This window comes from Rhinolophus sinicus, linkage group LG12 (genome assembly GCF_036562045.2).
Source record: "Rhinolophus sinicus isolate RSC01 linkage group LG12, ASM3656204v1, whole genome shotgun sequence".
Taxonomy (NCBI): Eukaryota; Metazoa; Chordata; class Mammalia; order Chiroptera; family Rhinolophidae; genus Rhinolophus; species Rhinolophus sinicus.
The window spans coordinates 45,896,100-45,910,276 of record NC_133761.1 but is presented as its reverse complement, the minus strand read 5'-3'; positions in this window follow the sequence as shown (position 1 = coordinate 45,910,276).

The following is a 14,177-nucleotide window of genomic DNA, read 5'->3' as shown; positions in this document are numbered from 1 at the left end:
CCATGGTAATCATATTACAATGTACAAATGTATCAAATCAACATGTTGTATACCTTAAACTTGCATAATATTATGTCAAATGTATTTCAGTTAAAAAAATTCTTTAAATTAAAAAAAGGAAGGTGGAGTCAGCACACATGACTTCCAGCCCCCAAGTGTAGAAAGCCAGAACCTCATTCTTCCCTGAACTGTATCCCCATGGTCACCAAGAGCTCAGCACCTTGACCATCACCCATCCCCCAGAGACGTCTCAGGCCATAGTGGGGTTCTCATGTAGCCCATGTGACCCTCAATAGATGGGTCTTGGTTTGGCAATAGATGAGGTTGGAATACAGTCATTCTGAGTTTGGAGATTTCATTTAGCACATAACAAACACTTGTGTGTCTGCCTTCCATCAGACACTATGTGATATGCTTTTACATGTATCCCAATTAATCCTTGTGACAATCCTGTGAGACAGGAATTTTGTCTCCATTTAAGAGATGAGGAAACTGAGGTTCAGAGGGACAAAGAACCCACAAATGGAGAGGGGCCGGGATGGCTCTAGGACATCCATCCTCTGAGGTCAAGGCTAAAATGTTTGTGTAGGTCACCTAGTCTGTCACTGTAGTGTCCAGGCACTCACACTTGTCATTTCCTTTGAAATCTGCATCATGGGCTGTGTTCCTGTGTCCTGGAGGCTGGAGCCTGCTTCTCTCAGAGCTGAAGAGCATGACTCCACTCTGGCTGGAGTGGTATTCCAGAGTCAAACTGAATTTCAGATAAACAATGCTTTTTTTTAAATGAGTTTCAAGTGTACAAAGCAATGTAATAGTTAGACATTTAAATCCCTCACAAAGTGATAACCCCCCCCCATGCTACTACCCCTCTGACATTTTATACAGCTGTTACAACACCATCGACTATCTTCCCTGTGTTGTACTCCACATTCTGTGACTATATATACCTATCTATTTAGTTATAGTTCACATTCAGTATTATTCCACGTCAGCTCTTCAGGTGTATAGCACATTGGTCAGGCATCTTACACCGTCTATGGCGTGATCCCCCTGATAATTCCAGTGCCCATCTGGCACCTTACATAATCTTTACAACATTGTTGATTATATTCCCCATACTGTATTAACTATCAATTTATATTTCTTAATGCCTTCAGCTTTTTCACCCTGCCCCTAACCCCATTACCACCCTATCACCCTGATAGATCTAGTACCTATCTGGCACCACACCTAATTATTACAATATTGTTGACTATATTCCTTATGCTATAACCTACATCCCAATGATTACTGTATAACAACCTTCTTAATCCCTTCCCCTTTCACCCATCTTTAACCCCCCTCCCATCCTAAAGAAGTCCTTCTAAGAGTCCTTGTAATACTGGTTTGGTGGTGATGAACTCCTTCAGCTTTATCTTGTCTGGGAAGCTCCTTATCTGTCCTTCAATTCTAAATGACAGCCTTGCTGGGTAGAGCAATCTTGGTTGTATGTCTTGCTTTTCATCACTTGGAATATTTCCTGCCACTCCCTTCTTGCCTGCAAAGTTTCCGTTGAGAAATCAGCTGACAGTCTTATGGGGGCTCCCTTGTAAGTAACTAACTGCTTTTCTCTTGTGGCTTTTAAGATTCTCTCTTTGTATTTAAACTTTGGCATTTTCATCATGATGTGTCTTGCTGTTGGCCTCTTTGGGTTCATCTTGTTTGGGACTCTCTTTGCTTCCTGGACTTGTATGTCCATTTCCTTCACCAGGTTAGGGAAATTTTCTGTCATTATTTCTTCAAATAGGTTTTTAATTCCTTGCTGTCTCTCTTCTCCTTCTACCCCTATAATGTGAATATTGGTATGCTTGATATTGTCCCGGAGGCCCCTTAAACTCTCCTTAATTTTTTCAATTATGTTTTCTTTTTGCTGTTCTGGTTGGGTGTTCTCTGCTACCTTATCTTCTATATCACTGGTTGGACACTCTGCTTCATCTAATCTACTGTTGATTCCCTGTAATATAGTCTTCGTTTCCATTATTGTATCCTTTATTTCTGACTGGTCCTTTTTTATGGTTTTTATGGTTTCCATCTCCATTTTTATCATTGAGCATTCTTATAGCCAACATTTGAAACTTAGCATCTGATAGATTGCTTATCTCTGTTTCGCTTAGTTCTTTTTGTGGAGCTTTGTTCTGTTCTTTCATTTGGCACGTGTTTCTTTGTCTCCCCATTTTGGCTGCCTCCCTGTGTTTGTTTCTATGTATTAGGTAGGGCTGCTATATCTTCCCATCTTAGTTGAGTGGCCTTATGCAGTAGGTATGCTGTGGGGCTCAGTGGCGCAGTCTTTCTGGTCGCCTGAGCCACGTGCTCCAAGTGTGTTCCTTGTGTGGGTTATGTGTGCCCTCCTCTTGTAGTTGACTTGGTTGACAATTGCACATCACTGTGAGGGACTGACCCTTGAGCTCACTGGTTTTGAGGACTGACCTTGACTATAGGGGAAGAGATTCAGGGGCTGAATCTACAGAGCATGATCTGCCTCAGCAGGACTCTGGTGCCCGCCCAATCCGCCCCTTGGGTGTGTCGTATTTGGAGGTAGCTAGGTAGTGCTCCAGCTCGTTTTGAGGCTGACCAGTGGGGACGTCAGCCCCAGGACCACCTTGGAGGGGATCTGCTATAGGTCTCCTTCAGCCACAGCCCGTGCCCCCTGCCCCAACCCTGGGGCCACCTAGCTGGAGCCAGAAAGAAATCTGCACATGGCTACTGCCTGTGCTGTGCCTGGAAGCACCCTGAGAGGAAAGCTACAAACCAAGGCCAGCTGCCACTACTGCTGGCTTAGGGCTGCTCAGCCAGAGGTAGAGGACACGCTTAAGCCAGATGCTGCTTGTCTGGGTTCCACGAACCCTTGAGGGACTCTAGGAAAGTCTGCAGTTTGAGCCAAATCAGGCAGTCTGCATGAGAAAGCCACTGAAAGCAGCCTGGGTGTGCCCAAAAGTTGGATGGGGCCAGGTCTTAAATCACCAACGGCAGAGACTCAGAAATGGTGGCCACCTGTGTTCACATACTGGGAAGAGGAAGGGCTCAACAAAGAAACAATGGCCTCCGCCAGCTCCCCCGTCCAGGAGAAGGCCACCTCTCCAGCCCCTGTTCCAAGTCAGACAACTCAATTCCCCACCATTTGTCCCTGCTGCTTTTCCAGCTGCTGCCCCAGTGCTGGAGCTCAGAGCGAGTGATTCCATTAGTGGGTAAGTCCACAGCAGTCCCTTGAAGAGGAGCGCCTGTGAATGCAGCCGCACTGTCTCACTCAGTCACAATTTCTGCTGGTTTTCACAATAAAAATTTGGGGGACTTCTCTCCCTGGCACTGGAAACCTGGGCAGGGGTAGGGTTGGTATCTCTCACTCCCTTAGGGGGTTGGGGGGACCTCCATCGCCAAAATAGCCCTCCTGATCTTTAAAGGTCACACACGGGTGTGGGATTAGCCCATACCGTGTTTCTGACCTTCCTACCAGTTTGGAGGTGGTTTCTTCTGCACGTCCTTAGTTGAAGGGCTTCAGTTCAGCTTGATTTTAGGCGATTCTCAATAATGGTTGTTTTGTGGATTAGTTGTAATTTTGATGTGGTTGTGAGAGAAGGTAAACACAACATTTATCTACTGCACCATCTTTGTTGTCAGCCCACATTTTTTAAAATAATAACTTCACATGCAATTTGGGATATTCTTATGCTAAAAAAATATTCCTTATTTATCTAAAATTCAAATTTAACAGGTACCCCTAGATGTTTGTCGTTGGTCTAATTTCAAAGGAGACCCCATCTGCAGAGGCTGGGGCTGAATTTAGCTTTGTTCATTAGCTCCGTGGGTTCTCCAAGCTCTTTCTGAAATAAGCCTCACCATCTATGCTTGAGGTTACAAATTGGCAACTCGGGAAGAATTTAACCAGCCACGGTGTTAATTTAAAAAATTAGTCAATTTTTAAAAATCAGGAGCATTCACATACAAATCTAAATTTTTAACATTCTTGAGAAACAATCTGATCTGCCCTGCTGAGCCCTTAGGGGCACACGGCAGCATCATTTCAGGCAGGGCATGCCCTGGCCAGTTTGCCCCCGTCCCTTCACTCCCTGTGGTTACATCTTGTCCACTGGACTTATGTCTCCTCTCCAGGCCCTGCAGACACTCAGTTTTTGACTCCTGATCTACACCAGAAAGATGTGCCAGAAAGTGTCCTTCTTCTTCCAATGACAGCAAAGATACCAAGAGTTTTAAGTGCACCGGCCCCCCCACGTCTTCCATTTTTATTTGTCTTCCTTCCCATCCCCTCCCTCGATACGCTGATGACCACACACTTGTTGCTGGTTACTCCTCCTCCATGCCAGCTGGACCCCTGAAGCCAATCCATTTGCATGGATTCCTTTAAGATGGTTCCAGGAAGCCCTCTGATGCACACACAAAATTTCTTTTTTTTAAAATCCTTTTAAAAATTAGTTCCAGGTGTACAAAATAACATAATGATTAGACATGAACACCCCTCACAAAGTGATAACCCCACCAAGTCTACTACCCCTCTGACATCGTAGATAGCTGTTACTATACCATTGACTATATTTCCTATGCTGTACTTTACATCCCATGAATGAATATATATATGTGTGTATATAATGTATACATATATATATACACACACAGAGGATGCCAAAAATATGTAAGCATTTTAAGAAAGGAAAAAACTGTATTAATTGTAATACTTGATATATACCGATAACAAAAGATGAATACAAGTCACATTTGACTTCTGCAATTACAAGAGGTGCTCAAAGTGGTTACCATCAGCGTCCAGACACTTCTGATTACGGCGAACTACTGCTTGAGCATAGATAATGCCTCTTAAAATGTGTTTACATTTTTTGGCATCCCCAGTGTGTGTGTATGTGTGTTTGTGTGTGTGTGTGTGTGTGTGTGTGTGCATTTATATGTATATATATATGTGTATATATATATATATATATATATATATATATATGTATTTAATTATAGTTGACTTTCAATATTATTTTATATTAGTTATTAGTTTCAGGTGTACAGCACAGTGGTTAGGCATTTATATAATCTATGAAGTGATCCCCCCTATAAGTCCAGTACCCATATGACACCCTAAATAGTCTTTATAACATTATTGGTTATATTCCCCATACCGTATTTCACATCCCTGTGACTATTTTGTGACTACCAATTTGTACTTCTTAATCCCTTCTCCTTCTTCTCCATCCCCAACCCCCTTCCCATGTAGCAACCATCAGTTTTTTCAGGATTTCTTTATTGTATAGATTCAGAAATGGAAAATGATGACCCCCAAGGATTGCATACAACTAAAACTGTGTAAAACTGTGACTAGAACTCAGGCAATGGGGAAGTGGGAATTTCTCACCTAGTCACGTGCTCTTGGAGTCTGCACCGCTTGGCACCCCACCAAGTGCTTTAATGAGGGAGGTCTCTTTCCCTGATTGATTGATGACTAAAATGAGCAGTGCTCCTGGCAAAGCACTTCTCACTCCACTGAACAAATTGTCGTCATGCATTACAGTCTCTGGAGCTTAGATTAGGGGAGCTCACTGTAATCTTCAGATTACTTAGCAATATCTGGGACCCCAGGACATCATAAGGACCTAAGAAGGTGCCCCCTTGTTGGCATTTGGAAAGGGGGGAGCAGATACCCCAGAGAGGAGGGTCAGGACATTCCAGCCCCTTCAGCCTGTTCCCCTTTCTCACATTCCTTCTCTTATACCCAAGTCATGGTTTAGTCAGTGAAGAGCATTCTGTCCTGGGACTAAACAAAGACTAAAGAATCCTGGGACTAAAGAATCCACTCATTCCTGTCCCCTAGCATTTTAACGAATGTTCCAGACAGCAGTCACTTAAGGGATGTGTCTAAGCAGCACTGTGGATAGGTGTGGAATCGTCTCCCTGCCTGATAAGTGAGCCATCCCGCCAGGATTCCCAGAAGAGGCCCTGCTCTGTGCTTCAGGAGCCACCTCTGCTGGGTCAGGAATCTGGTAGGGGCCAGGAGTTCCAAAGCAGGGCAGAGTCTCTGTTCAGGTCCAAGATGGGCCATACAACAGCCAGCATGGCCACCAGCAACACCAGCCCTGGCACCACCCGGGAGGAGCCAGAGACAGTGTTTTGTCACCTGGTTTTTGCGATTTTGATGCAAGACCAGTGACAAGGGGCATTTATCCTGGCCTGTGTGACTCCTGCCCCATCTCCCTCACATGCAGGTAACCGTGTTTTGAGACTTTTATGAGGGCCCCAAACATGCACTATAAGTCCCGTTGCCTTTTGTCCCAGGAGAATGGGCACAGATGGCATGCGGGCTCTGGGCCAGGTCCCAGCTGAGGCATAATCCTGTCTCTGGCATCCTCTGTGAGTTTCCTGGGTTTTGAGGTGAGGTTAAGGACCCCTGGCTCAGTGATAACAGGGGCTGTGACTCATGGACACAGCAGCAAATGTTTTTAATCTCCTGTGGAACAAAAGCAGCATTTTCTGCGCCAGGGGCTGAGGGTGAGGAAGCCCAGAGCCACTTGAGATGGCTGTCTTGGGCTGACGTCACTGCGAGTCAGGCCAGGCTGGGCTCCGTTCAGGAAGCTTAGAAGTGATTCTGAAAACAAATTTACATCTTTTCCTTTCGGGGGAACTCAACTTCTCTCGGTTCCTCTGAGACGTCACCAGCCTTTGTGCAGTGAGGGTTGGCCACGCACGGCCCCCCGGGTAATAGAAGTGCAGCTTTGGTTCTGGCCTCATGCTGCCCCTTTGATGTGTGGTCAGCAGCAGTCATGTTCCCTGGCCCTGGGTGACAACGCTGGTGGGTTCTGACTTTGCTGCTCCTCTTAGGAAACACTCTGTCCTAAGGTCACTTTAAATGGAAAACAGCCTCAATTTGGAATTCGGATGTCCAGGCCAAGATATTAGTCAAAACTCTAAACTCTGACATCTGTTCTTCTCCCGCTCCCCCTCAGCCTGCTTGGGGCTGGAAGCCGGCGTGGGAGGGGTGCTATTCTGCTGGACACCTGCACCCACTCCCCCTGTTCCCCAAGGTGGAAGCCGGGGTGGGGGAGTGGGAGGGTAGGAGAGCTGAGTGGGCACAGTGAGAGCTGGCTTTGTATCTGTTGAGCCTGCCTAGGCTTTTAGGCTGACCGTACTGTTGGGTGGAGCTTACCAAGGGCCTGGACTGCTTTGACCCGGGGGATTGGGGGTCCCTCTGCTGGGTGATCACGTGTGACTTTTTTCTCTCGAGTTTAAATCTAGCTTGTTGCAGCTGGGATCTCTTTCCCCCACCCCAGGTGGCCCCGGTAATCAGCCCCTGAGATGTTACACCACTGGATGTCCCCGCATCTGGCTCTAACCTTCACATGTCACTTGCCCTGACATACTATGGGGTGCGGGGCGCCCCAACCCAAATACTTGCTCCTTGTCTCACTACGCCCAATGTTAGTTCCCTGTGGATGCTGGAACAAATTACCACACATTCAAAGGCTTAAAAGAAAAGAAACGTACTCTCCCACTATTCTGAGGACAGAACTCTGGAACCGGTTTCACTGAGTCAGGAATATCAGTGTCAGGAAAACTGAGTTCCCCGGAAGCTCTAGCAGAGAACTTGCTCTTTGCCTCCTCGGCTTCTGGGGGCTGTTGGCAGAAGCAGCCCCCAGGCTGCTTCTTGTGGCCTCATCGCTCACTCCAGCTGGTGCCTCTCTGGCCCTGCTGCCTTCTCCAGTGTGTGTGGGTCGGTCCCCCTCAGCCACCCTCTTCTAAGGATACATGTAGCTCATTTAGGGCTCATCTGGATAAAGCATGACCTTCTCCCTAAGCCCAAGATCCTTAATCTAATCATACCGCCAAGTCTCTTTCCAGATAAGGTCCCATTTACAGGACCCAGACCTTAGCCCCGACATCCTGGGCGTTGACTCAGCCCACCGCAGCGGGACCCCTCCTCCAAGCTCCTGGCTGGGAAGGGACCCCAGCCTTGCCTGCCCTCAGCTCACAGGGTCACTCTCCCGTAGCTTCATGGAAACCCCAACATGGCTGAGGTGAGAGGCAGCCCCACCTGTCCTTCAAGAAGCACAGCTTTCTCCTAAGATGCTCCTCTCAGAAAGTCCTCTCTTCAAAATCCTGTCTCTCAACAAGCTGACTCTGTATATCCCCCAGGAAGGTGAGGAGACTGGCAGGGTGTAGGGAGGTGTGTCGTGGCCATTTCCTGTGAACACCCCTCCTTGCTTTGAAATTTCACAGCAAAAGTAGTTTGGCGCCCAACATGTTGTTCTTACCATTCTGTTACCTTTGGGATGGAATTGCTAGTGGTGGATGCTGCTGGGGCAGCGAGTGGCCCTGGAGGTTGTGCTCACCGTGGCCTGTGCAGGTCTCCCACAGAGGGGTCCTGGGGTGGACTCTAGCCCACGCTGGACCTGACCAGCCTGGCATCTTGGCACTGGGGGCCTCGCTCTGTGGAGAGCACGGGGCTCCTTCTGTGAGCTGACACCCCAATGGAGGTGCTGTCTGTGGCCCTGTCTGTGCCCTCCTCTGAAGTGTTGAGCCCAATTCTTACACAAAGGACTTGCTAGGGGGAGCTACAGAGATGCAGGGGCTGCAACGTGACCACGGAACTCTAGTGATAAATGACACAGACCCAGTCAGGCGTTGGTTTCCAACTTGCAACTGGTGTGCTGATCTAGAAATTTCCTATTCTGTGGCTTGCAGATTGTCATTTGATAAGGGTTCAATGTTGAGTGAACTAAGCCAAAGTGGATAAGCTGGTCTGGAAAGAAAATGATCTCCTTAGTTCTCAGATGTGGGTCCAGCTTTTACAGAAAAAAGATGGAACAGATTTGTTTGGAAGGTTCTGGAATGTTCAGGTAATAAATCCTTTTATCTCCTTCTTCCACCTTAGCAGGGACAAGTGACCTGTCTGTTGGCTGCTAGAGCAGGGAATGAAAAATCAGAAGACTGGGCTAAATTCCTAAGGACTGGTATGCCGGTGAACATGAAACGCATTTGTTTGCAGAGTTACCTGTGAAATCTGTAGTTCATAGAAGAAGAAACTGACAAATATCAGCAAGGATATTGTTCAAATGACAGAGTCATCACAGGCTGAGTTTGCTCAGGGATCAATCAGCATGCCTTGATTTTATTTTTCTTTACTGAACATTTCTCCTCCCCCTTTTTTTACCACCACAAAACCCCCACCAATGACTCAATAGGACATTTGAGTCTTGTCATAGTTTCTCTAATTCACCTTATTCTTGACTCTCAGAGGCCAGAATGTCGTTGGCACAGACGAGGGTCTTTTCTGAGCAGGCCCATCTCTCTTATTCAGATAATTCTGAGGGGGAAACGGAGGAAGATTTGGGGACAGTATTGGCAGTCAGGTTTTCTCTAGTGTGATCAGCCTGATAGGAGTCAGCTTGGGTGTCCATAATAAAATACCACCAACTGGGCAGCTTAAACAACAGAAATTAATTTTCTCACAGGCCTCTCTCCTTGACATACACAGAGGCCATCTTCTTCCTCTGTCTTAACAAGCTCTTTTCTCTGTATCTCTGTGTCCAAATTTCCTCTTATAAGGATCCCAGTCATACTGGATTAGGGCACATCCTAATGGTCTCATTTTATCTTAATCATCTCTTTAAAGGCCCTGTCTCCAAATACAGTCACATTCTGAGGTCCTGGGGGTTAGGGCTTCAACATATGAATTTTTTTAGTGTAACATTTTTTTTTAATTTTAAGATTTTTATTAAAATATAGCTAACATATTATAATGTTATAGTATATTAATATATTAATAATATTATAATATTATATTAGTTTCAGGTTTATGCCATAGTTATTTAACATTTATATACCTAAAGAAGTGATCACCATGATAAGTCCAGCAACCATCTAACACTGTACCACGCTTTCACAGTATTATTGACTGTATTCCCAGTGCTGTACATTACATCCCCATGACTTACTTGTTTTATACCTCAAAATTGGGACCTCTATTCCGCTTCACCTTTTCCCCCCTTTTTAAAATTTTCAATTACAGTTGACATTCAATATTATTTTATATTAATTTCAAGTGTGCAGCATAGTGGTTAGACATTTATCTAATTTAAGAAATGGTCCCTCAGACCTGGCACTGTACAGTTATTACCATATTATTTACTACATTCCCTGTGCTTTACTTTACATCCCATGACTATTTTGTAACTACCAGTTTATACTTCTTAATCCCTTCACTTTTTCCACCTGGCCCCCCCAACTCCCTCCCATCTATCATGCCAACAAATCTAGTACCCATCTGACACCATACATAGTTATTACAATATTATTGGCTATATTCCTTATGCTATACCTTACATCTCCATGGTTACTGTGTAACAACCAATTTGTATTTCTTAATCCCTTCCCCTTTTTCACTCACCCCCAACACCCCTCCCATCTGGCAACCATCAATATGTTCTCTGTATCTATGAGTTTGTTCTGATTGGGTGTTTTCTGCTATCTGATCTTCCAAATCACTGATTTGATACTCTGCTTCACCTAGTGTGCTGGTGATTCCTTCTAGTGCATTCCTCATTTCAGTTATTGTATTCTTCACTTCTGACTGAACTTTTTTTTTTATGATTTCTATCTATTTTTCCTATGCTTGCTATCTCTTTGCTGAAGTTCTCATTAAGTTCTGTGAGCATCCTTATAACCATTATTTTAACTCTGTATCTGGTAGGTTGCTTGCCTCCATTTTGTTTAGTTCTTTTTCTGGATTTTTGTCCTATTCTTTCATTTGGGACATATTTCTTTGTTTCCTCATTTTGGGTGCCTCTCTGTTTGTTTCTATGTATTAGGTACATCTGCTATGTCTCCCAGTCTTGGCATTTGATGGCCTTATATAGAAGGTGCTCTGTGGGGCCCTGGCACTGTGTGGTGACAGAGTCCCAGAGAGCAGTTTCCAGGCTCTCGGCCTCACATGGAAAGGTGCTGGCTTGGTTATTAGATTGCCATCAGCTGTAATAAGATGACCATCTGCTGTGGCTGAGTGACCATCAGCTGTCACCGGTTAGCTATTAGCCACTAATGTAACTGCCATGGCTATGCTAGGGGGTTGGTTGGTTGGCAGAGAAGTGGATGGGCTCCTGCTTCCTGTGTCTCCAACCCAGCCGTCAGCGAGAATATAGTGCTATGATTCCACTATCTATGGCTCCGTTGTTGTTCCTTTTTGGCCTCCCCATACCCTGCATTCTTGTGTGGGGAGCAGGATCAGAGACCTTGCATTACACACTGGCTCACTGGTCATTTGCTCCAGGTGCTCCATCAGTGTCCCTTGGGTGGGTTTTGTGTGCCCTCCTGTTATAGTTGAGCCTTGGTTGCTATTGGCATTCCAGTGAGTCGGATTGACCTTCAACCTGATTGGCTGTAGGGTTTGGCCATGTCCACAGCTTACAGCCTGCTGTGTGGGGGGCTTATCCCACTGAGTGGGATTTGCCCCACCAGGCTCTGGTGCCTGTTAAGACTGCCCTTTGTGTGTGCCACTTGTGGGACTATTTGGGTGGTGGTCTGCTGTGGTCTGAAGCTAACATCAAGTATGTTGGTTCTGGCACCTCTTGTGAGGGGCTCCAGTGCAGGCGCAGGTCACCCCCTGCCTGTGACTGGCTGGGACTACTTGGTAGGAGCTACGAAGTGATCTGCGGTTCTTCACTGCCTTCACATGGAGGCATGTGGGAGAGGCCACACTATGAACTGAAGAGAGCTGCCACCAGTACCAGGTCTGGAGTAGCTCTGCAAAAAGCCAGGACACCCGGAGGCCTGCTGCCACTGCTGGCTCCCTTAAGGTTTAGCCTCTGATAAATCCTTGTGTGGTACACAAGTTGGGTGAGGCAGGGTCTCAGTGAGTCCCTAGAGTGGGAAGAATTGTGGTCAAGAGGTTAATGTAGACTCTGGTTTCATGCCAGTGCTGAGCCTGGAGCGACTCAGCAAAAGTCTCAGAGCACACCCAGGCCAGCTGCTGCCCACCTGGGTCCTGTAGACTCTGATAGTTTTTCAAGAAAGAGTGCAATGTGGGTGGAGCTGGCTGCTCTCAGAGAAAATGTCTTTGGTGTTGGAAGAGTTGTGTGGGGCAGTGTCTCAGGAAGTCAGCAGGGTGGAGCAGCAGAGCCCACCAGATCAATCAGATTCAGATTTGGCCTGTAGGGGAGGGCTCAATATAGTAAAGATGGCTCCTGGCTGCATGGGAGCAGGACCCCACATGGGGAAAATGTCGACTGTCCTCACTTCAAGCCACACACTTCAGTCTGCTCCCTGCATGCCTCTGAACCGCCCCCCCCCCCCGCCAAGTTACTGTCCCTCTGCCAGAGCCCAAGGTGAGTGCCTGCAAGTGAGAGAGTCTGTGCTCGATCCTTTAAGAGGACGTCTGGGTTTCCTGCTGCCTTCCATCTCATGGATGGTTGGAATCTCCACTGTTTTTCACAGCCAGATGTTGTGGGGGATCCTCTTCTCAGCACCAGTACTCCGGGCTGGGGAGGCCAGTGTGGGGCTGGGGGGGCCAAGATATCTCTCACAGTACTCAACTGCCTCATGGAGGTTTGGGGCCAGCCCACTTTGCATCTCCACCCCTCCTACCAGTCTCACAGTGGCTTCTTCTTTATATCCTTAGTTATAAAAATTCTGTTCAGCCAGACTTCAGATGGTTCTCTAGGTTGATAGTTTCTATAATTTAGTTGTAATTTTAATGTGTTCACAGAAGGAAGCAGGCACAGTGTTTATCTACTCCGCCATCTTGGATCTCTCCAACATACGAATTTTTGGAACACAGTTCAACTCATAACACTTGGGAACCCTGATCTGAACTCAGTCACTCTGGACAAGACTGGGATTGAATTCCAGGGAAAGAAGTGGGTATGGCCATACTTCCCCACTCACAGCCCATTTCCCACTTGCAGGGCATTTCTACAGGCTTCCTCCCTCTCAGCGTCCTGCTCCAGCCTCCCAGCTGTTTCCCACACCAACTGTAAGTCAGGACCGGAGTTTCCATTGCTCTGAGCATCCTTCTGTGCTCCTTTTAGAACCACCTTTTCCACAGAGTTCCCTCCTTCCTAGAAAGAGGGCATCTCTCCAATTCTTGCCAATAGTTACAATCAAGGGCTGATCTAGTGGAAAAGGAGACACAGTGGGCATTGGACAGGTGAGTGGGGAGGAAAAGTTGGGGCTTACTGCACCTGGGCATGTGACCCTCAGTGCATTTTTCGTAGTGCCAACCTATGAGAGATCACCTTCTCCCCTTCGCTCTCTGCCCCTCACGCTTTGTATCTACCTTGTCCCAGCAGGCTGTGTGGTGCAGTGGAAGGAGCACAGGCTCAGGCAGACAGAACTAGTGTGACTCATGTCTTCTGCCATTTGCTAGCTGTGTGTTGGTGGTCAACTGACCTAATCATCTTGGGCCTCGGTTTCATCATATGTACGTGGGGACAGTACTGTTTGTCTCATGGTGTTGCTGGGGGTGTTACTTCAAATCATGCCTGTAAAATGTCTGACGCCTGGTGTTATGCACTAAATTGTGTCCCCCAAAATTCATAGTTGAAGTCTTAACCCCAAGACCTCAAAATGTTTTTGGGAACAGGGTCTTATAAGAAATAATTAGGTAAAATGAGGTGAACTCCAATCCAATCTGAATGGGGTCCTTATAAGAAGAGGAGATTAGGGCACAGATGCACACAGGGGAAAGAGTATGTAAGGACACAGGGAGAAGAGGGCCATCTGCGGGCCGTGGAGAGAGGCCTCAGCAGGAACTAACCCTGCCCACAGGTGATCTTAGACATCCAGCCTCCAGAACTGTGAGGAAATAAATTTCTGTTAAGCAGCCTAGTTAGTGGTACTTTGTTACGACAGCCTTAGCAAATGACCATCCCTAGTATATAAACTACTTTCTTCCTTGTCTTCTGTGCCCTGCCCTCACGCCCCCAAGCAGTCTTGGACTACTCCTATAGTCTGCTCTCCCTGTACAATTTGTAAACGGAAGATAGGATACACATAGAGAAAAGCTAAACATAGAACAAAACACACAGAACAGGGCAAACAAAAGACTATGTTAGAAAAACATCTGGCATCTTGAACAAAAGCCCCTTCAAATTCACCTAAAAATTGGTGCTTTAAAAAAAGATGAAAGCTGACTCTCA